Source organism: Orbicella faveolata, unplaced genomic scaffold, assembly GCF_042242905.1.
Source record: "Orbicella faveolata isolate gen_17 unplaced genomic scaffold, um_ofav_v1 contig_47, whole genome shotgun sequence".
NCBI classification, from domain to species: domain Eukaryota; kingdom Metazoa; phylum Cnidaria; class Anthozoa; order Scleractinia; family Merulinidae; genus Orbicella; species Orbicella faveolata.
Genome location: NW_028301577.1, coordinates 27,900,147 through 27,924,746, shown reverse-complemented (window position 1 = coordinate 27,924,746; position 24,600 = coordinate 27,900,147).

Here is a 24,600-nt window from a genome sequence, read left to right as displayed (position 1 = left end):
CAACTTTGGCTCGATCTGCCAGAATTTGGGAAATATTTTCCAGTCCCAAGGACTCTAAACTAACTCCTGATGGCCTAAGATGTCAGTGAAATGGACACAGGTAAAATTAGCGCACGCCCGGTCTCGAGCTTCTAGGTCGAAATATAGCCTCCCTTAATTTTAAGACTGAAAGAGTAGGCGAGACCGCCTTACGCGCATCGTGATTTTGGGCCACTTTTGCTCGATTTCCCGGAAGTTGGCGAATAATTTAAAGTCCCGGGGACGCTAAACTAACTCCCGATGACCTTGGTTTGCAGTTTAATGAACACAGCAAAACATTCTGAACGCTCACCTTCGAGCTTCAGGGCCGAAATATAGCCCTACTTAAATTTAAGACTGAAACAATAGCCGTAAGCCCGTTACGCGAATCGTAATTTTCATCAACTTCGGCGCCATTTCCTGGAACTTGGAGAATATTTTCCAGTCCCGGGGACTCTAAACTAACTCCTGATGGCGTTGGTTTACAGTGAAATGGACACAGGAAAACTTTTTGAACGCTCACTTTCGAGCTTGTGGGCCTAAATATAGCCACACTTCACTTTAAGATTGAAACAGTAGCCGAGACTGCGTTACGCGCATCTTGATTTCGGGTGGATTTCCCGGAAAATGGGGGATATTTTCCAGTGCCGGGGACTATCACCTAAGTCCTGCTTGTCTTGGTTTGCAGTGAAATGGACACAGCGAAAGTTTTTGAACGCTCACTCTCGAGCTTCTGGGCTGAAATAGAGCCCCATTTTACTTTAAGACTGAAAGAGTAGGCGAGACCGTCTTGAGCGAATCGTGATTTTGACCAATTTCGCGTCCAATTCCCGAAACTTGAGGGATATATTCCAGTCAAAGGGACTCTAAAGTAACTCCTCATGGCCTTGGTTTTCAGTGAAATGGACAGAGCACAACTTTTGGAGCTTCTGGGCAGAAATATAGCCCCACTTTACTTTAAGACTGAAAGAGTAGATGAGACCGCCTTACGCACATCATAATTTTCAGGAACTTCAAATGGATTTCCAGGAACTTGGGGGATATTTTGCAGTCCCTTGGACGCTAAACTAAGTCCTGAAGGCCTTTTTTTGAAATAAAATGGACACAACAAAACTTTTTGAACGCTCACTTTCTAGCTTGTGGGCCGAAATATAGCCACACTTCACTTTAGAACTGACACAGTAGCCGAGACCACGTTACGCGCATCATGAATTTGATCAACTTCGGCTCGATTTCCCGGGACTTGGGGGATATTCTCCAGTCCCGGGGACTCTAAACTAACTTCTGATGGCCTTGGTTTGCACTGAAAGTGACAGAGCAAAACTTTTTAAACACTCACTTTCGAGCTTCTGGGCCGAAATATTGCCCCACTTTACTTTAAGACTGAAAGAGTAGCCGAGACCACCTTACGCACAGCGTGATTTTGACCAACTTCGGCTGGATTTACCGGAACTTGGGGGATATTTTCCAGTCCCGAGGACTCTTAAGGAACCCCTGATGGCCTTGGTTTGCATTGAAATGGATACAGCAAAACTTTTTAAACGCTCACTTTTGAGCTTCTTGGCCGAAATATAGCCCCACTACACTTTAAGACTGAAAGAGTAGCCGAGACCGTCTTACGCGCATCGTGATTTTGACCAACGTCTTCTCGATTTTCCGGAACTTGGGAAAAACATTCCACTCCCGGGGACTCTAAACTAACTCCTGATAGCCTTGGTTTGCAGTGAAATAGACACAGTAATTTTTTTTGAGCTTTGAGCTTGTGGGCCGAAATAGAGCCCCACTTCACTTTAAGACTGAGGGAGTAGCCGACACCGCCTTAAGCGCACCGTGATTTTCACCAACTTCGCCTCGATTAGCCGGAACTTGGGGGATATTTTCCAGTCGCGGGGACTCTAAACTAACTCCTGATTGTCTTGGTTTTCAGTGAAATGGACACAGCGAAACTTTTTCAACGCTCACTCTCGAGCTTCTGCACCGAAATATAGCCCCACTTTACTTTAAGACTGAAAGAGTAGCCGAGACCGTCTTGCGCAAATCGTGATTTTGACCAACTTCGGGTCGGTTTCCCGGAACTTGGGGGATATATTCCATTTCCGCTGGCTCTAAACTAACTCCTGATGGCCTTGGTTTTCAGTGAAATGGACAAAGGAAAGCTTTTTGAACACTCTCTTTGGAGCTTCTGGGACAAAATAGAATCCCACTTCACTTTCAGACTGAAATAGTAGCCGAGACCGCCTCACGCGCATCGTGAGTTAGACCAAGTTCAGGTCGATTTCACGCAACTTTTGGGATATTTTCCAGTCCGGGGTACTCTAAACTAACTCCGGATGGCCTTGGTTTGCACTGAAATGGGCACAGCATAACTTTTTGAACGCCCAATTTGGAGCTTCTGGGCCGAAATATAGCCCCACTTCACTTTAAGACTGAAAGAGTAGCCGAGACCGCTTTACGCGAATCGTGATTTTGAGCAACTTCGTCTCGATTTCGCGGAAGTTGGGGGATATTTTCCAGTTCCGGGCACTGTAAACTACTTCCTAAGGGCCTTGCTTTGCAGTGAAATGGGCACAGCATAACGTTTTGAACGCTCACTTTCGAGCTTCTATGCCGAAATATACAGCCACGTCACTTTAAGACTCAAAGAGTAGCCGAGACTGCTTTACGCGCATCGTGATTTTGACAAACTTCGGCTCGATTTCCCACAACTTGGGGGATATTTTGATGTCCCGGAGACTGTAAGCTATATCCTGACGTGGCTTGGTTCGCGGTGAAATGGACACAGCCAAACTTTTTGAACTTTCACTTTCGAGCTTCTGGGCCGAGATATAGCCCGAGTTAACTTTAAGAATAAAAGAATAGCCGAGACCGCCTTACGCGCATCGTGATTTTGACGAACTTTGGCTCGATTTCCCGGGAAATGGGGAATATTTTCCGGTACCGGGGACTCTAAAGTAACTGCTGATTGCCTTGGTTTGCATTGAAATGGAGAGAGCAAAACATTTTCAACGCTCCTCTTCGGTCTTCTGAGCCGAAATATAGCCCCACTTCAGTTTAAGACAGAAAGAGTAGCCGAGACCGTCTTACGCGCATCGAGATTTTGACCAACTTCGGATGGATTTCCCGAAACTTCGGGTATATATTCAAGTCCCAAGGACTCTAAACTAACCCCTCATGGTCTTGGTCTGCAGTAAAATGGACACAGCAAATTTTTTTGAACGCTTACTTTCGAAATTCTGGGCCGAAATATAGCCCCACTTCACTTTAAGACTCAAATAGTAGCCGAGACCGCCTTAGACGCATCGTGATTTTGACCAACTTCGGCTTGAGTTGCCAGAACTTAAGGGATATTTGCCAGTCCCGTGGACTCTAAACTAACTCATGATGGCCTTGGTTTTCAGTTAAATTGAGAGAGCAAAACTTTTTGAACGCTCACTTTCGAGCTTCTAAGCCGAAATATACAGCCACGTCACTTTAAGACTAAAAGAGTAGCCGAGACTGCTTTACGCGCATCGTGATTTTGACAAACTTCGGCTCGATTTCCCGGGACTTGCGGGATATTTTGATGTCCCGGACACTGTAAACACTCTGCTGATGTGGCTTGGTTTCCGATGAAATGGACACAGCAAAACTTTTTGAACTTTCACTTTCTAGCTTCTCGGCCGAAATATAGCCCCAGTTCACTTTAAGAATGAAAGAGTAGCCGAGACCGCCTTATGCGCATCGTGATTTTGACAAAATTCGGCTCGGTTTCCCCGAACTTGGGCGATATTTTCCAGTCCCGAGTAGTCTAAACTAACTCCTGATGGCTTTGGTTTCCAGTGAAATGAAAACAGCACAACTTTTTGAACTTTCACTTTCTAGCTTCTCGGCCGAAATATAGCCCCACTTCACTTTAAGAATGAAAGCGTAGCCGAGACCGCCTTACGCGCATCGTGATTTTGACAAAATTCGGCTCGATTTCCCCGAACTTGGGCGATATTTTCCAGTCCCGGGGACTCTAAACTAACTGCTAATGGCCTTGGTTTGCAGTGAAATGGACACAGGAACACTTTTTGAACGCGCACTTTCGAGCTTGCTGGCCGAAATATAGCCCTACTTCTTTTTAAGACTGAAAGAGTAGGCGGGAGCGCCTTACGCGCATTGTGATTTTGAGGATCTTCGGCTCGATCTGGCGAAACGTGGGAGATATTTTCCAGTCCCAAAGTCTCTAAACTCACTCCTGATTGTCTAAGATGTGAGTGAAATAGAGACAAAAATTTTTGAACCCTTACTTTCGAGCTTCTGGAGTTAAATCTAAGCCCACTTTACCTTAAGACTGAAAGAGTAGCCGAGACCCCCTTAAGCGCATCGTGATTTTGACTAACTTCGGGTGGATTTCCCGTAACTTGGGGGATATTTCCAGTCGCTTGAAAACTAAACTAAGTCGTGATGGCCTTGTTTTGCAGTGAAATGGACACAGCAAAACTTTTTAAACACTCAGTTTCGAGCTTCTGGGCCGAAATATTGCCCCACTTCACTTTAAGACTGAAAGAGTAGCCGAGACCGCCGTACGCGCGTCGTGATTTTGACCAACTTCGGTTAAATATCCCGGAACTTGGGGGATATTTTCCAGTCCCTGGGACTCTAAACTGACCCCCGACGTCCTTGGTCTGCAGTAAAATGGACACAGCAAAACTTTTTGAACGCTCACTTTTGAGCTTCTAGGCCGAAATATAGCTCCACTTCACTTTAAGAGTGAAAGAGTAGCCGAGACCGCCTTACGCCCATCGTAATTTTGACAAAATTCGGCTCGATTTCCCGGAACTTAGTGGATATTTTCTAGTCCCGCGGACTCTAAAGTAACTCCTGATGGCCTTGCTCTGGAGTGAAATGGACACAGCACAAGTTTTTGAACGCTCACTTTCGAGCTTTTGGGCGGAAATATTTTCCCAGTTCACTTTAAGAATGAAAGAGTAACCGGGACCGCCTTACGCGCATCGTGATTTTGACCAACTTTGGGTCGATTTCCCGGGAAATGGGGGACATTTTCCGGTACCGGGGAATCTAAGCTAACTCCTGATTGCCTTGGTTCGCAGTGAAATGGACACAGCAGAACTTTTTGAACGCTCAGCTTCAAGCTTCTGGGCCGAAATATAGCCCACTTTACTTTAAAACTGAAAAAGTAGCCGAGACCGCCTTACGCGCATCGTGATTTTGACAAACTTCGGGTGGATTTCCCGGAACTTGGGGGTTATTTTCCAGTCCCTTGGACGCTAAACTAGGTGCCGATGGCCTTGTTTTGCAGTGAAATGGACACAGCAAAGCTCTTTGAACGCTCACTTTCGAGGTTGTGGGCCGAAATATAGCCATACTTCATTTCAAGACTGAAACAGTAGCCGAGACCACGTTTCGCGCATCGTGATTTTGATCAACTTCGTCTCGATTTCCCGGAACTTGCGAAATATTTTCCAGTCCGTGGGACTCTAAACTAACTCGTGCTGGTCTTGGTTTGCAGTGAAACGGAAACAGAAAAAGTTTTTGAACGCATGCTTTCGAGCTTCTGGACCGAAATAGAACCCCACTTCACTTGAAGACTGAAAGAGTAGCCGACACCGCCTTACGTGCATCGTGATTTTGAGCAACTTCGGCTGGATTTGCCGGAACTAAGGGGATATATTCCAGTTCTGAGAACTCTAAGCTAATTACTGATGGCCTTGGTTTGCAGTAAAATGGACCCAGCAAAACTTTTTGAACGCTCAATTTCGAGCTTCTGGGCCAAAATATAGTCCCCCATTACTTTAACACTGAAAGAGTAGCCGAGACCGCCTTACGCGCATCGTGATTTTGATAAACTTCGGGTTGATTTCCCGGAACTTGGGGGATATTTTCCAGTCCCGGGGACTCTCAACTAACTCCTGCTTGTCTTGGTTTGCCGTGAAATGTACACAGCGAAGACTGAAAGAGTAGGTGAGACCATCTTGAGCGAATCGTGATTTTGACCAATTTCGCGTTTATTTCCCGAAACTTGGGGGATATATTCCCGTCAAAGGGACTCTAAAGTAACTCTTGATGGCCTTGGTTTTCAGTGAAATGGACAGAGCACAACTTTGGAGCTTCTGGGCAGAAATATAGCCCCACTTTACTTTAAGACTGAAAGAGTAGATGAGAGCGCCTTACGCGCATCGTAATTTTGACGAACTTCGAATGGATCTCCCGGAACTTGGGGGATATTTTGCAGTCCCTTGGACGCTAAACTAAGTCCTGATGGCCTTGTTTTGAAGTAAAATGGACACAACAAAACTTTTTGAACGCTCACTTTCTAGCTTGTGGGCCGAAATATAGCCACACTTCACTTTAGAACTGACACAGTAGCCGAGACCACGTTACGCGCATCATGAATTTGATCAACTTCGGCTCGATTTCCCGGGACTTGGGGGATATTCTCCAGTCCCGGGGACTCTAAACTAACTTCTGATGGCCTTGGTTTGCACTGAAAGTGACAGAGCAAAACTTTTTAAACACTCACTTTCGAGCTTCTGGGCCGAAATATTGCCCCACTTCACTTTAAGACTGAAAGAGTAGCTGAGACCACCTTACGCACATCATGATTTTGACGAACTTGGCTGGATTTACCGCAACTTGGGGGATATTTTCCAGTCCCGAGGACTCTTAAGTAACCCCTGATGGCCATTGTTTGCATTGAAATGGATACAGCAAAACTTTTGGAACGCTCACTTTTGAGCTTCTGGGCCGAAATATAGCCCCACTTCACTTTAAGATTGTAAGAGTAGCCGAGACCGTCTTACGGGTATCGTGATTTTGGCCAACGTCTTCTCGAGTTTCCGAAAGTTGGGAAATACATTCCACTCCCGGGGACTCTAAACTAACTCCTGATAGCCTTGGTTTGCAGTGAAATAGACACAGTAATTTTTTTGAGCTTTGAGCTTGTGGGCCGAAATAGAGCCCCACTTCACTTTAAGACTGAGGGAGTAGCCGACACCGCCTTAAGCGCACCGTGGTTTTGAAAATCTTCGGCTCGATTAGCCGGAACTTGGGGGATATTTTGCAGTCCCGGGGACTCTAAACTAACTCCTGATTGTCTTGGTTTGCAGTGAAATGGACACAGCGAAACTTTTTGAACGCTCACTCTCGAGCTTCTGCACCGAAATAAAGCCCCACTTTATTTTAAGACTGAAAGAGTAGCCGAGACCGTCTTGCGCAAATCGTGATTTTGACCAAGTTCAGGTCGGTTTCCCGGAACTTGGGGGATATATTCAATTTGCGCGGGCGCTAAACTAACTCCTGATGGCCTTGGTTTTCAGTGAAATGGACAAAGGAAAGCTTTTTGAACACTCCCTTTGCAGCTTCTGGGCCGAAATAGAATCCCACTTCACTTTCAGACTGAAATAGTAGCCGAGACCGCCTCACGCGCATCGTGAGTTACACCAAGTTCAGCTCGATTTCACGCAACTTTTGGGAGATTTTCCAGTCCGGGGGACTCTAAACTAACTCCGGATGGCCTTGGTTTGCACTGAAATGCGCAGAGCATAACTTTTTGAACACCCACTTTGGAGCTTGTGGGGCGAAATATAGCCGCACTTCACTTTAAGACTGAAAGAGTAGCCGAGATCGCCTTACGCGCATCGTGATTTTGACCATTTTCGGATCGATTTCTCGGAACTTGGGGGATATTTTCCAGTCCCGGGGAATCTAAACTAACTCCTGATCGCCTTGCTTTGCATTGAAATAGACAGAGCAAAACTTTTTGAACGCTCACTTTCGCTCGCTTTCCCTGAAGTTGGGGAATATTTTCCAGTCCCGAGGACCCTAAACTAACTTTTGATGGCTTTGGTTTGCAGTGAAATGCACACAGCAAAACTTTTTGAACGCTCACTTTCGAGCTTCTGGACAGAAATATAGCCCGACTTTACTTTAAGACTGAAAGAGTAGCCGAAACCGCCTTACGTATATCGTAATTTTGACGAACTTCGAATGGATTTCCCGGAACTTGGGGGATAGTTTCCAGTCCCTTGGACGCTAAACTAAGTCCTGATAACCTTGTTTTGAAGTGAAATGGACACAGCAAAACTTTTCTAACGCTCACTTTCTAGCTTGTGGGCCGAAATATAGGCACACTTGACTTTAAGACTGAAACAGTAGCCGAGACCACGTTACGCGCATCATGAATTTGATCAACTTCGGCTCCAATTATCGGAAGTTGGGGGATATTTTCCAGTCCCGGGGACCCTAAACTAACTCCTGATGGCCTTGGTTTGCATTGAAATGGAAACAGCACAATTTTTTGGAAGCACACCTTCGAGATTCTGGGCCGAAATATAGCCCCACTTCACTTAAGACTGAAAGAGGAGCCGAGACCGCCTTGCTCGCATCGTGAGTTTGACAAACTTCGGGTCGATATTCCGGAACTTGGAGGATGTTTTCCAGTCCCAGGAACTCTAAACTAACTCCTGATGGCCTTGGTTTGCAGTGAAATGGACAGAGCAAAACTTTTTGAACGCTCATCTTCGAGCTTCCTGGCCGAAATAAAGCCCCACTTTACTTTAAGACTTAAAGAGTAACCGAGACCACCTTACGCGCATTGTGATTTTGACAAACTTCGGGTGGATCTCCTGGAACTTGGGGAACATTTTCCAGTCCCGTGGACGCTAAACTAAGTCCTGATGGCCTTGTTTTGCAGTGAAATGAACAGAGCAAAACTTTTTGAACTCTCACTTTCGAGCTTGTGGGCCGAATTATAGCCACACTTTACTTCAAGACTAAAACAGTAGCCGAGACCGCATGTCGCGGATCGTGATTTTGATCAACTTCGGCTCGCTTTCCCGGAACTTGGGGAATATTCCTCCAGTCCCTAGGACCCTAAACTAACTTTTGATAGCTTTGGTTTGCAGTGAAATGCACACAGCAAAACTTTTTGAACGCTCACTTTCGAGCTTCTGGACAGAAATATAGCCCCACTTCACTTTAAGACTGAAAGGGTAGCCGAGACCGCTTTGGGAGCATCGTGATTTTGACCAACTTCAGCTCGACTTACCGGAACTTGGGGAATATTTTCCAGTCCCAGGGACGCTAAAATAACTCGTGATGGTCTTGTTTTTCAGTCAAAGAACACAGCAAAACTTTTATCAACGCTCACTTTCGGGCTTCTGGGCCGAAATATAGCCCCACGTCACTTTAAGACTGAAACAGTAGCCGATACCGCATTTCGCGCATCGTGATTTTGATCAACTTCGGTTCGATTCCCCGGAACTTGGGCAATATTTTTCAGTCCCGGGGACTCTAAACTAACCCCTGATGGCCTTGTTTTGCAGTGAAATGGACACAGCAAAACTTTTTGAACGCTCACTTTCGGGTTTCTGGCCCGAAATATAGCCCCATTTCACTTTAAGACAGAAAGAGTAGCCGAGTCCACTTTAGGGGCATCGTGATTTTGACTAACCTCGGCTCAATTTCCCGGACCTTGGGGCATATTTTCTTGTCCCGGGGACGCTAAACTAAGTCCTGATCGCCTTGGTTTGCAGTGAAATGAACACAGCAAAACTTTTTGAACGCTCACTTTCGGGCTTCTGGCCCGAAATATAGCCCCACTTCACTTTAAGACTGAAAGAGTAGCCGAGACTACGTTACGCAAATCGTGATTTTGACCAACTTCGGCTCGATTTCCCGGAAGTTGGGGGATATTTTCCAGTCCCGGGGACTCTAAACTAGCTCCTGATGGCTTTGGTTTGCAGTGAAATAAACACAGGGAAACTTTTTGAACGCTCACTTTCAAGTTCCTGGGCAGGAATAAAGCCTCACTTCACTTTAAGACTGAAACAGTAAGCGAGACCGCCTAACGCGCACCGTGATTTTGACCAACTTCGGCTAAATTTCCCTGAACTTGAGGGATATTTTCCAGTCCCGAAGACTCATAAGTAACCCCTGATGGCCTTCGTTTGCATTGAAATGGATACAGCAAAACTTTTTGAACGCTCACTTTTGAGCTTCTTGGCCGAAATATAGCCCCACTTCACTTTAAGACTGAAAGAGTAGCCGAGGCCGCCTTAGGCGCATCGTGATTTTGACCAACCTCGGCTTGAGTTGCCAGAACTTAAAAGATATTTTCCAGTCCCGGGGACTCTAAACTAACTCATGATGGCCTTGGTTTTCTGTGAAATTGAGAGAGGAAAACTTTTTGAACGCTCACTTTGGAGCTTCTGGACTGGAATATAGCCCTACTTCACTTTAAGACTGAAAGAGTAGCCGAGACCGCCTTACGTGAATCGTTATTTTCACCAACTTCGTTTCGATTTCGCGGAAGTTGGGGGATATTTTCCAGTTCCGGGCACTGTAAACTACTTCCTGAGGGCCTTGCTTTGCAGTGAAATGGGCACAGCATAACTTTTTGAACGCTCACTTTCGAGCTTGTGGGCCGAAATATACAGCCACGTCACTTTAAGACTCAAAGAGTAGCCGAGACTGCTTTACGCGCATCGTGATTTTGACAAATTTCGGCTCGATTTCCCGAAACTTGGGGGATATTTTGATGTCCCGGAGACTGTAAACTATCTCCTGATGTGGCTTGGTTCGCTGTGAAATGGACACAGCGAAACTTTTTGCACTTTCACTTTCGAGCTTCTGGGCCGAGATATAGCCCCAGTTCACTTTAAGAATGAAAGAATAGCCGAGACCGCCTTACGCGCATCGTGATTTTGACGAACTTTGGCTCGATTTCCCGGAAAATGGGGAATATTTTCCGGTACTGGGGACTCTAAAGTAACTGCTGATTGCCTTGGTTTGCATTGAAATGGAGAGAGCAAAATATTTTCAACGCTCCCCTTCGGGCTTCTGAGCCGAAATATAGCCCCACTTCCGTTTAAGACTGAAATAGTAGCCGAGACCGCCTGAGACGCATCGTGATTTTGACCAACTTCGGCTTTAGTTGCCAGAACTTAAGGGATCTTTTTCAATCCCGTGGACTCTAAACTAACTCATGATGCCCTTGGTTTTCAGTTAAATTGAGAGAAGAAAACTTTTTGAACGCTCACTTTCGAGCTTTACGGCCGAAATATAGCCCTACTTCACTTTAAGACTGAAAGAGTAGCCGAGACCGCCTTACGCGCATCGTGATTTTGACAAAATTCGGCTCGATTTCCCGCAAGTTGGCGAATATTTTCAATTCCCGGGGAAGCTAAACTAACTTCCGATGGCCTTAGTTTGCAGTTAAATGGACACAGCAAAACTTTTTGAACGCTCACTTTCGAGCTTATGGCTCGAAATATAGCCCCACTTAACTTTAAGACTGAAAGAGTAGCCGAGACCGCCTTACGCGCATCGTGATTTTGACAAAATTCGGCTCGATTTCCCGCAAATAGAGGGATATTTTCCAGTCCCGGGGACTGTAAACTAACTCCTGATGGCCTTGGTTTCCAGTGAGATGGACACAGGAACAGTTTTTGAACGCGCACTTTCGAGCTTGCTGGCCGAAATATAGCCCTACTTCTTTTTAAGACTGAAAGAGTAGGCGGGAGCGCCTTACGCGCATTGTGATTTTGAGGATCTTCGGCTCGATCTGGCGAAACTTGGGAGATATTTTCCAGTCCCAAAGTCTCTAAACTCACTCCTGATTGTCTAAGATGTGAGTGAAATAGAGACAAAAAATTTTGAACCCTTACTTTCGAGCTTCTGGAGTTAAATCTAAGCCCACTTTACCTTAAGACTGAAAGAATAGCCGAGACCCCGTTAAGCGCATCGTGATTTTGACTAACTTCGGGTGGATTTCCCGTAACTTGGGGGATATTTCCAGTCCCTTGGACGCTAAACTAAGTCGTTTTGGCCTTGTTTTGCAGTGAAATGGACACAGCAAAACTTTTTAAACACTCAGTTTCGAGCTTCTGGGCCGAAATATTGCCCCACTTCACTTTAAGACTGAAAGAGTAGCCGAGACTGCGGTACGCGCGTCGTGATTTTGACCAACTTCGGTTAAATATCCCGGAACTTGGGGGATATTTTCCAGTCCCGGGGACTCTAAACTGACCCCCGACGTCGTTGCTCTGCAGTAAAGTGGACACAGCAAAACTTTTTGAACGCTCAGTTTTGAGCTTCTGGGCCGAAATATAGCTCCAGTTCACTTTAAGACTGAAAGAGTAGCCGAGACCGCCTGACGCCCATCGTAATTTTGACAAAATTCGGCTCGATTTCCCGGAACTTGGGGGATATTTTCCAGTCCCGCGGACTCTAAAGTAACTCCTGATGGCCTTGCTCTGGAGTGAAATGGACACAGGAAAACTTTTTGAACGCTCACTTTCTAGCTTTTGGGCCGAAATATAGGCACACTTGACTTTAAGACTGAAACAGTACCGGAGACCACGCTACGCGCATCATGAATTTGATCAACGTCGGCTCCAATTCCCGGGAAATGGGGGATATTTTCCGGTACCGGGGACTCTAAACGAACTCCTGATTGCCTTGGTTTGCAGTGAAATGGACACAGCACAACTTTTTGAAGGCTGACTTTTGAGCTTCTGTGCCGAAGCATAGCCCTACTTCACTTTAAGACTGAAAGACTAGCCGAGACCGCTTTACGCGCATTGTGATTTTGGGCTACTTCGGCTCGATTTTCCGGAACTTGGGAGATAATTGCCAGTCCCGGGCACTCTAAACTACTTCCTGATGGCCTTGGTTTTCAGTGAAATGGACACAGCCAAACTCTTTGAAGGTTCACTTTCGAGCTTCTGGGCCGAAATATAGCCCCACTTCACTTTAAGACTGAAAGAGTAGCCGGGACCGCCTTACGCGCATGGTAATTTTGTCGAACTTCGGCTTGATTTCCTGGGACTTGGGGGATATTTTCCAGTCCCGCAAGCTCTAAACTAACTCCTGAATGCCTTGGTTTTTAGTGAAATGGAGACAGGTAAAAGGGGCGCACGCTAGGTTTCCAGGTTGTAGGCCGAAATATAGCCCCACTTTATTTTAAGACTGAAAGTGTACACGAAACCGCCTTAAGCGCATCGAAATTTTTAGCCACTATGGCTCGATCTGCCAAAACTTGGGGGATATTTTCCAGTCCCGGGAACTCTACCCTAACTCTTGATGGCCTTAGTTTTCAGTGAAATGGTCACAGGTAACAGGAGCGCACGCTCGGTGTCGAGCTTCTAGGCCGAAATATAGCCCCAATTCATTTTAAGACTGAAAGAGTAAACGAAACTGCCGTACGCTTATCGTAATTTTAAGAAAGTATGGCTCAATTTGCCGAAACTTGGAGGATAGCTTCCAGTCTCGAGGATTCTAAACTATCTCCTGATGGACTTAGTTCTTAGTGAAATGGACACAGGTAAAAGGAGAGCACGCTCGGTGTCGAGCTTGTAGAACCGAAATATAGCCCCACTTCATTTTCGGAGTAAACGAGTAGCCGAGACCGCCTGACGCGCATCGTGATTTTGAGCATCTTTGGCTCGATTTGCCAGAATTCGGGGACTATTATCCAGTCCCGAGGACTCTATGCTAACTCCTGATGAACTTAGTTTTCAGTGATATGTACACAGGCAAAAGGAGCGCACGCTCGGTGTTGAGCTTGTCGGCCGAAATATAGCCCCACTTCATTTTAAGACTGAAAGAGTAGCCGAGACCGCCTTACGCGCATGGTGATTTTGAGCAACTTTGGCTCGATCTGTCAGAATTTGGGAAATATTTTCCAGTCCCAAGGACTCTAAACTAACTCTTGATGGCCTAAGATGTCAGTGAAATGGACACAGGTAAAATTAGCGCACGCCCGGTCTCGAGCTTCTAGGTCGAAATATAGCCTCCCTTAATTTTAAGACAGAAAGAGTAGTCGAGACCGCCTTACCCGCATGGTGATTCTGGGCCACTTTTGCTCGATTTCCCGGAAGTTGGCGAATAATTTAAAGTCCCGGGGACGCTAAACTAACTCCCGATGACCTTGGTTTGCAGTTTAATGAACACAGCAAAACATTCTGAACGCTCACCTTCGAGCCTCAGGGCCGAAATATAGCCCTACTTAAATTTAAGACTGAAAGAATAGCCGAGAGCCCGTTACGCGCATCGTAATTTTCATCAACTTCGGCGATATTTCCTGGAACTTGGAGAATATTTTCCAGTCCCGTGGACTCTAAAGTAACTCCTGACGGCCTTGGTTTGCAGTGAAATGGACACAGCAAAACTTTTTAAACACTCACTTTCGAGCTTCTGGGCCGAAATATTGCCCCACTTCACTTTAAGACTGAAAGAGTAGCCGAGACCACCTTACGCACAGCGTAATTTTGACCAACTTCGGCTGGATTTACCGGAACTTGGGGGATATTTTCCAGTCCCGAGGACTCTTAAGTAAGCCGTGATGGCCTTGGTTTGCATTGAAATGGATACAGCAAAACTTTTTGAACGCTCACTTTTGAGCTTCTGGGCCGAAATATAGCCCCACTTCACTTTAAGACTGAAAGAGTAGCCGAGACCGTCTTACGCGCATCGTGATTTTGACCAACGTCTTCTCGATTTTCCGGAAGTTGGGAAATACATTCGACACCAGGGGACTCTAAACTAACTCCTGATAGCCTTGGTTTGCAGTGAAATGGACACAGCGAAAGTTTTTGAACGCTCACTCTCGAGCTTCTGGGCCGAAATAGAGCCCCATTTTACTTTAAGACTGAAAGAGTAGGCGAGACCGTCTTGAGCGAATCGTGATTTTGACCAATTTCGCGTTTATTTCCCGAAACTTGGGTGATATATTCCAGTCAAAGGGACTCTAAAGTAACTCCTGATGGCGTTGGTTTTCAGTGAAATAGACAGAGCACAACTTTGGAGCTTCTGGGCAGAAATATAGCCCCACTTTACTTTAAGACTGAAAGAGTAGGCGAGACAGTCTTGGGCGAATCGTGATTTTGACCAATTTTGCGTTTATTTCCCGAAACTTGGGTGATATATTCCAGTCAAAGGGACTGTAAAGTAACTCCTGATGGCCTTGGTTTTCAAGGAAAAGGACAGAGCACAACTTTGGAGCTTCTGGGCAGAAATATAGCCGCACTTTTCTTTAAGACTGGAAGAGTAGATGAGACCGCCTTACTCGCATCGTAATTTTGAGGAACTTCAAATGGATTTCCCGGAACTTGGGGGATATTTTGCAGTCCCTTGGACGCTAAACTAAGTCCTGATGGCCTTGTTTTGAAGTAAAATGGACACAACAAAACTTTTTGAACGCTCACTTTCTAGCTTGTGGGCCGAAATATAGCCACACTTCACTTTAGGACTGACACAGTAGTCGAGATCACGTTACGCGCATCATGAATTTGATCAACTTCGGCTCGATTTTCCGGGACTTGGGGGATATTCTCCAGTCCCTGAGACTCTAAACTAACTTCTGATGGCCTTGGTTTGCACTGAAAGTGACAGAGCAAAACTTTTTAAACACTCACTTTCGAGGTTCTGGGCCGAAATATTGCCCCACTTCACTTTAAGACGGAAAGAGTAGCCGAGACCACCTTACGAACATCGTGATTTTGACCAACTTCGGCTGGATTTACCGGAACTTGGGGGATATTTCCAGTCCCGAGGACTCTTAAGTAAGCCGTGATGGCCTTGGTTTCCATTGAAATGGATACAGCAAAAGCTTTTGAACGCTCACTTTTGAGCTTCTGGGCCGAAATATAGCCCCACTTCACTTTAAGACTGAAAGAGTAGCCGAGACCGTCTTACGCGCATCGTGATTTTGACCAACGTCTTCTCGAGTTTCCGGAAGTTGGGAAATACATTCCACTCCCGAGGACTCTAAACTAACTCCTGATAGCCTTGGTTTGCAGTGAAATGGACACAGCGAAAGTTTTTGAACGCTCACTCTCGAGCTTCTGGGCCGAAATAGAGCCCCATTTTACTTTAAGACTGAAAGAGTAGGCGAGACCGTCTTGAGCGAATCGTGATTTTGACCAATTTCGCGTTTATTTCCCGAGACTTGGGGGATATATTCCAGTCAAAGGGACTCTAAAGTAACTCCTGATGGCCTTGGTTTTCAGTGAAATGGACAGAGCACAACTTTGGAGCTTCTGGGCAGAAATATAGCCCCACTTTACTTTAAGACTGAAAGAGTAGATGAGACCACCTTACGCGCATCGTAATTTTGACGAACTTCGAATGGATTTCCCGGAACTTGGGGGATATTTTGCAGTCCCTTGGACGCTAAACTAAGTCCTGATGGCCTTGTTTTGAAGTAAAATGGACACAACAAAACTTTTTGAACGCTCACTTTCTAGCTTGTGGGCCGAAATATAGCCACACTTCACTTTAGGACTGACACAGTAGCCGAGACCACGTTACGCGCATCACGAATTTGATCAACTTCGGCTCGATTTTCCGGGACTTGGGGGATATTCTCCAGTCCCAGGGACTCTAAACTAACTTCTGATGGCCTTGGTTTGCACTGAAAGTGACAGAGCAAAACTTTTTAAACACTCACTTTCGAGCTTCTGGGCCGAAATATTGCCCCACTTCACTTTAAGACTGAAAGAGTAGCCGAGACTGTCTTGCGCAAACCGTGATTTTGAGCAACTTCAGGTCGGTTTCCCGGAACTTGGGGGATATATTCCATTTCCGCGGGCTCTAAACTAACTCCTGATGGCCTTGGTTTTCAGTGAAATGGACAAAGGAAAGCTTTTTGACCACTCTCTTTGTAGCTTCTGGGCCGAAATAGAATCCCACTTCACTTTCAGACTCAAATAGTAGCCGAGACCGCCTCATGCGCATCGTGAGTTAGACCAAGTTCAGGTCGATTTCACGCCAATTTTGGGATATTTTCCAGTCCGGGGAACTCTAAACTAACTCCGGATGGCCTTGGTTTGCACTGAAATGCGCAGAGCATAACTTTTTGAACGCCCACTTTGGAGCTTGTGGGCCGAAATATAGCCCCACTTCACTTTAAGACTGAAAGAGTAGCCGAGATCGCCTTACGCGCATCGTGATTTTGACCATTTTCGGATCGATTTCTCGGAACTTGGGGGATATTTTCCAGTCCCGGGGACTCTAAACTAACTCCTGATCGCCTTGCTTTGCATTGAAATGGACAGAGCAAAACTTTGTGAACGCTCACTTTCGAGCTTGTGGGCCGAAATATAACCCCACTTTACTTTAAGACTGAAACAGTAGCCGAGCCCGCATTTCGCGCATCGTGATTTTGATCAACTTCAGCTCGCTTTCCCAGAACTTGGGGAATATTTTCCAGTCCCGGGGACACTAAATTAACCTTTGATAGCTTTAATTTGCAGTGAAATGCACACAGCAAAACTTTTTCAACACTCACTTTCGAGCTTCTGGACAGAAATATAGACCCACTTCACTTTAAGACTGAAAGGGTAGCCGAGATCGCTTTGGGAGCATCGTAACTTTGACCAACTTGAGCTCGCTTTCCCGGAACTTGGGCAGTAGTTTTCAGTCCCGGGGAATCTAAACTAACCCCTGATGGCCTTGGTTTGCAGTGAAATGGACACAGCAAAACTTTTTGAACGCTCACTTTCGGGCTTCTGGCCCGAAATATAGCCCCACTTCACTTTAAGACAGAAAGAGTAGCCGAGTCCACTTTAGGGGCATCGTGATTTTGACTAACCTCGGCTCAATTTCCCGGACCTTGGGGCATATTTTCTTGTCCCGGGGACGCTAAACTAAGTCCTGATCGCCTTGGTTTGCAGTGAAATGAACACAGCAAAACTTTTTGAACGCTCACTTTCGGGCTTCTGGCCCGAAATATAGCCCCACTTCACTTTAAGACTGAAAGAGTAGCCGAGACTACGTTACGCAAATCGTGATTTTGACCAACTTCGGCTCGATTTCCCGGAAGTTGAGGGATATTTTCAAGTCCCGGGGACTCTAAACTAGCTCCTGATGGCTTTGGTTTGCAGTGAAATAAACACAGGGAAACTTTCTGAACGCTCACTTTCAAGCTCCTGGGCAGGAATAAAGCCTCACTTCACTTTAAGACTGAAACAGTAAGCGAGACCGCCTAACGCGCACCGTAATTTTGACCAACTTCGGCTAAATTTCCCTGAACTTGGGGGATATTTTCCAGTCCCGAAGACTCTTAAGTAACCCCTGATGGCCTTCGTTTGCATTGAAATGGATACAGCAAAACTTTTTGAACGCTCACTTTTGAGCTTCTGGGCCGAAATATAGCCCCACTTCACTTTAGGACTGAAAGACTAGCCAAGACCGTCTTGCGCGCATCGTGATTTTGACCAACGTCTTGTCGATTTTCTGGAACTTGGGAAATATATTGCAGTCCCAGGGACTCTAAACTAACTGCTGATAGCCTTGGTTTGCAGTGAAATGGACACAGCAAATTTTTAGCAGCGCTCACTTTGGAGCTTCTGGGCCGAAATAGAGCCCCACTTCACTTTAAGACTGAAAGAGTAGCCGAGGCCGCCTTAGGCGCATCGTGATTTTGACCAACTTCGGCTTGAGTTGCCAGAACTTAAAAGATATTTTCCAGTCCCGGGGACTCTAAACTAACTCATGATGGCCTTGGTTTTCAGTGAAATTCAGAGAGGAAAACTTTTTGAACGCTCACTTTCGAGCTTCTGGACCGAAATATAGCCCTACTTAACTTCAAGACTGAAAGAGTAGCCGAGACCGCCTTACGCGAATCGTTATTTTGACCAACTTCGTCTCGATTTCGCGGAAGTTGGGGGATATTTTCCAGTTCCGGGCACTGTAAACTACTTCCTGAGGGCCTTGCTTTGCAGTGAAATGGGCACAGCATAACTTTTTGAACGGTCACTTTCGAGCTTGTGGGCGGAAATATACAGCCACGTCACTTTAAGACTCAAAGAGTAGCCGAGACTGCTTTACGCGCATCGTGATTTTGACAAACTTCGGCTCGATTTCCCGGAACTCTGGGGATATTTTGATGTCCCGGAGACTGTAAACTATCTCCTGATGTGGCTTGGCTCGCGGTGAAATGGACACAGCAAAACTTTTTGAACTTTCACTTTCTAGCTTCTGGGCCGAAATATAGCCCCAGTTCACTTTAAGAATGAAAGAATAGCCGAGAACGCCTTACGCACATCGTGATAGTGACCAACTTTGGCTCGATTTCCCGGGAAATGGGGAATATATTCCGGTACCGGGGACTCTAAAGTAACTCTTGATTGCCTTCGTTTGCATTGAAATGGAGAGAGCAAAACTTTTTCAACGCTCTCCTTCGGGCTTCTGATCCGAAATATAGCCCCACTTCAGTTTAAGACTGAACGAGTAGCCGACACCGTCTTACGCGCTTCACAATTTTGACCAACTTCGGCGCGATTTCCCGAAACTTCGGGTATATATTCAAGTCCCAAGGACTCTAAACTAACCCCTGATGGCCTTGGTCTGCAGTGAAATGGACACAGCAAATTTTTTTGAACGCTTACTTTCGAAATTCTGGGCCGAAATATAGCCCCACTTCACTTTAAGACTGAAAGAGTAGCCGAGACCGCCTTACGCGCATCGTGATTTTGGGATACTTCGGCTCGATTTCCCGCAAATAGGGGCATATTTTCCAGTCCCGGGGACTCTAAACTAACTCCTGATGGCCTTGGTTTCCAGTGAAATGGACACAGGAACACTTTTTGAACGCGCACTTTCGAGCGTGCTAGCCGAAATATAGCCCCACTTGTTTTTAAGACTGAAAGAGTAGGCGGGAGCGCCTTACGCGCATTGTGATTTTGAGGATCTTCGGCTCGATCTGGCGACACTTGGGAGATATTTTCCAGTCCCAAAGTCTCTAAACTCACTCCTGATTGTCTAAGATGTGAGTGAAATAGAGACAAAAATTTTTGAACCCTTACTTTCGAGCTTCTGGAGTTAAATCTAAGCCCACTTCACCTTAAGACTGAAAGAGTAGCCGAGACCCCCTTAAGCGCATCGTGATTTTGACTAACTTCGGGTGGATTTCCCGTAACTTGGGGGATATTTCCAGTCCCTTGGACGCTAAACTAAGTCGTTTTGGCCTTGTTTTGCAGTGAAATGGACACAGCAAAACTTTTTAAACACTCAGTTTCGAGCTTCTGGGCCGAAATATTGCCCCACTTCACTTTAAGACTGAAAGAGTAGCGGAGACCGCCGTACGCGCATCGTGATTTTGACCAACTTCGGTTAAATTTCCCGGAACTTGGGGGATATTTTCCAGTCCCGGGGACTCTAAACTGGCCCCCGACGTCCTTGGTCTGCAGGAAAATAGACACAGCAAAACTTTTTGAACGCTCACTTTTGAGGTTCTGGGCCGAAATATAGCTCCACTTCACTATAAGAGTGAAAGAGTAGCCGAGACCGCCTTACGCCTTACAACTTTGGCTCGATTTCCCGGAACTTGGGACACATTTTCCAGTCCCGCGGACTCTAAAGTAACTCCTGATTGCCTTGTTCTGGAGTGAAATTGACAGAGGACAAGTTTTTGAACGCTCACTTTCCAGCTTCCTGGCGGAAATATAGCCCCAGTTCACTTTAAGAATGAAAGAGTAACCGGGACCGTCTTACGCGGATCGTGATTTTGACCAACTTTGGCTCGATTTCCCGGGAAATGGGGGATATTTTCCGGTACCGGGGACTCTAAACGAACTCCTGATTGCCTTGGTTTGCAGTGAAATGGACACAGCACAACTTTTTAAACGCTCACGTTTGAGCTTCTGGGCCGAAGCATAGCCCTACTTCACTTTAAGACTGAAAGACTAGCCGAGACCGCCTTACGCGCATCGTGATTTTGGGCTACTTCGGCTCGATTTCCCGGAACTTGGGAGATAATTGCCAGTCCCGGGCACTCTAAACTACTTCCTGATGGCCTTGGTTTTCAGTGAAATGGACACAGCCAAACTCTTTGAAGGTTCACTTTCGAGCTTCTGGGCCGAAATATAGCCCCACTTCACTTTAAGACTGAAAGAGTAGCCGGGACCGCCTTACGCGCATGGTAATTTTGTCGAACTTCGGCTTGATTTCCTGGGACTTGGGGGATATTTTCCAGTCCCGGAAGCTCTAAACTAACTCCTGAATGCCTTGGTTTTTAGTGAAATGGAGACAGGTAAAAGGGGCGCACGCTAGGTTTCCAGGTTGTAGGCCGAAATATAGCCCCACTTTATTTTAAGACTGAAAGTGTACACGAAACCGCCTTAAGCGCATCGAAATTTTTAGCCACTATGGCTCGATCTGCCAAAACTTGGGGAATATTTTCCAGTCCCGGGAACTCTACCCTAACTCTTAATGGCCTTAGTTCTCAGTAAAATTGTCACAGGTAACAGGAGCGCACGCTCGGTGTCGAGCTTCTAGGCCGAAATGTAGCCCCACTTCATTTTAAGACTGAAAGAGTAAACGAAACTGCCGTACGCTTATCGTAATTTTAAGAAAGTATGGCTCAATTTGCCGAAACTTGAAGGATAGCTTCCAGTCTCGAGGTTTCTAAACTTTCTCCTGATGGACTTAGTTCTTAGTGAAATGGACACAGGTAAAAGGAGAGCACGCTCGGTGTCGAGCTTGTAGAACCGAAATATAGCCCCACTTCATTTTCGGAGTAAACGAGTAGCCGAGACCGCCTTACGCGCATCGTGATTTTGAGCATCTTTGGCTCGATTTGCCGGAATTCGGGGAATATTTTCCAGTCCCGAGGACTCTATGCTAACTCGTGATGAACTTAGTTTCCAGTGATATGTACACAGGCAAAAGGAGCGCACGCTCGGTGTTGAGCTTGTCGGCCGAAATATAGCCCCACTTCATTTTAAGACTGAAAGAGTAGCCGAGACCGCCTTACGCGCATGGTGATTTTGAGCAACTTTGGCTCGACCTGTCAGAATTTGGGAAATATTTTCCAGTCCTAAGGACTCTAAACTAACTCTTGATGGCCTAAGATGTCAGTGAAATGGACACAGGTAAAATTAGCGGAGGCCCGGTCTCGAGCTTCTAGGTCGAAATATAGCCTCCCTTAATTTTAAGACTGAAAGAGTAGCCGAGACCGCGTTACGCGCATCGTGATTTTGGGCCACTTTTGCTCGATTTCCCGGAAGTTGGCGAATAATTTAAAGTCCCGGGGACGCTAAACTAACTCCCGATGACCTTGGTTTGCAGCTTAATGAACACAGCAAAACATTCTGAACGCTCACCTTCGAGCTTCAGGGCCGAAATATAGCCCTATTTAAATTTAAGACTGAAACAATAGCCGAGAGCCCGTTACGCGCATCGTAATTTTCATCAACTTCGGCGCCATTTCCTGGAACTTGGAGAATATTTTCCAGTCCCGGGGACTCTAAACTAACTCCTGATGGCCTTGGTTTGCAGTGAAATGGACACAGCAAAACTTTTTGAACGCTCACTTTCGAGCTTGTGGGCCTAAATATAGCCAGACTTCACTTTAAGACTGAAACAGTAGCCGAGACCGCGTTACGCGCATCGTGATTTTGATCAACTTCTGCTCGCTTTCCTGGAACTTGGGGAATATTTTCCAGTCCCGGGGACTCTAAACTAACTCCTGATGGCCGTGGTTTGCAGTGAAATTCACACAGCACAAGTTTTTGAACGCACACTTTCGAGCTTCTAGGCCGAAATATAGTCCCACATCACTTACCACTTAAAGAGTAACCGAGACCGGCGTGCGCGCATCGTGATTTTGACCAACTTCGGGTCGATATTCCGGAACTTGGGGGATATTTTCCAGTCCCAGGGACTCTAAACTAACTCTTGCTGGCCTTGATTTTGCAGTGAAATGGAGACAGCAAAACTTTTTGAACTCTCAGTTTCGAGCTTGTGGGCCGAAATATACCCACACTTTACTTTAAGACTGAAACAGTAGCCGAGCCCGCATTTCGCCCATCGTGATTTTGATCAACTTCGTCTCGCTTTCCCGGAAATTGGGGAATATTTTCCAGTCCCGGGGACCCTAAACTAACTTTTGATAGCTTTGGTTTGCAGTGAAATGCACACAGCAAAACTTTTTGAACGCTGACTTTCGAGCTTCTGGAAAGAAATATAGCCCGACTTTACTTTAAGACTGAAAGAGTAGCCGAGACCGCATTTCGCGTATCGTGATTTTCACCAACTTCGGCTCGATTTCCCGGAAGTTGGGGGATATTTTCCAGTCCCGGGGACCCTAAACTAGCTCCTGATGGCTTGGTTTGCAGTGAAATAAGCACAGGAAAACTTTTTGAACGCTCACTTTCAAGCTCCTGGGTAGGAATAAAGCCTCACTTCACTTTAAGACTGAAACAGTAAGCGAGACCGCCTAACGCGCACCGTGATTTTGACCAACTTCGGCTAAATTTCCCTGAACTTGGGAGATATTTTCCAGTCCCAAAGACTCTTAAGTAACCCCTGATGGCCTTCGTTTGCATTGAAATGGATACAGCCAAATTTTTTGAACGCTCACTTTTGAGCTTCTTGGCCGAAATATAGCCCCACTTCACTTTAAGACTGAAAGACTAACGAAGACCGTCTTGCGCACATGGTGATTTTGACCAAGGTGTTCTCGATTTTCCGAAACTTGGGAAATATATTGCAGTCCCGGGGACTCTAAACTAACTCATGATGGCCTTGGTTTTCAGTGAAATTCAGAGAGGAAAACTTTTTGAACGCTCACTTTCGAGCTTCTGGGCCGAAATATACAGCCACGTCACTTTAAGACTCAAAGAGTAGCCGAGACTGCTTTACGCGCATCGTGATTTTGACAAACTTCGGCTCGATTTCCCGGGACTTGGGGGATATTTTGATCTCCCGGACACTGTAAACGATCTGCTGATGTGGCTTGGTTTGCATTGAAATGGACACAGCAAAACTTTTTGAACTTTCACTTTCTAGCTTCTCGGCGTAAATATAGCCCCAGTTCACTTTAAGAATGAAAGAGCAGCCGAGACCGCCTTACGCCCATCGTGATTTTGACAAAATTCGGCTCGATTTCCCCGAACTTGGGCGATATTTTCCAGTCCCGAGGAGTCTAAACTAACTCCTGATGGCCTCGGTTTGCAGTGAAATGAACACAGCAAAACTTTTTTAACTTTAATTTCTAGCTTCTCGGCCGAAATATAGCCCCAGTTCACTTTAAGAATGAAAGAGTAGCCGAGACCGCCTTACGCGCATCGTGATTTTGACAAAATTCGGCTCGATTTCCCCGAACTTGGGCGATATTTTCCAGTCCCGAGGAGTCTAAACTAACTCCTGATGGGTTTGGTTTGCAGTGGAATGAACACAGGAAAACTTTTTGAAGGCTTATTTTCGAGCTTCTGGGATGAAATATAGTCCCACTTCACTTTAAGACTGAAAGAGTAGGCGAGACCGCCTTACGCGCATCGTGATTTTGAGCAACTTTTGTTCGATTTTCTAGAATTTTGGCGATATTTTCAAGTCCCGGGGACTCTAAACTAACTCCTGATGGCCTTGGTTTTCAGTGAAATGGACAAAGGAAAGCTTTTTGAACACTCTCTTCACTTTCAGACTGAAATAGTAGCCGAGACCGCCTCACGCGCATCGTGAGTTAGACCAAGTTCAGCCCGATTTCACGCAACTTTTGGGATATTTTCTAGTCCGGGGGACTTTAAACTAACTCATGATGGCCTTGGTTTGCACTGAAATGCGCACAGCATAACTTTTTGAACGCCCACTTTG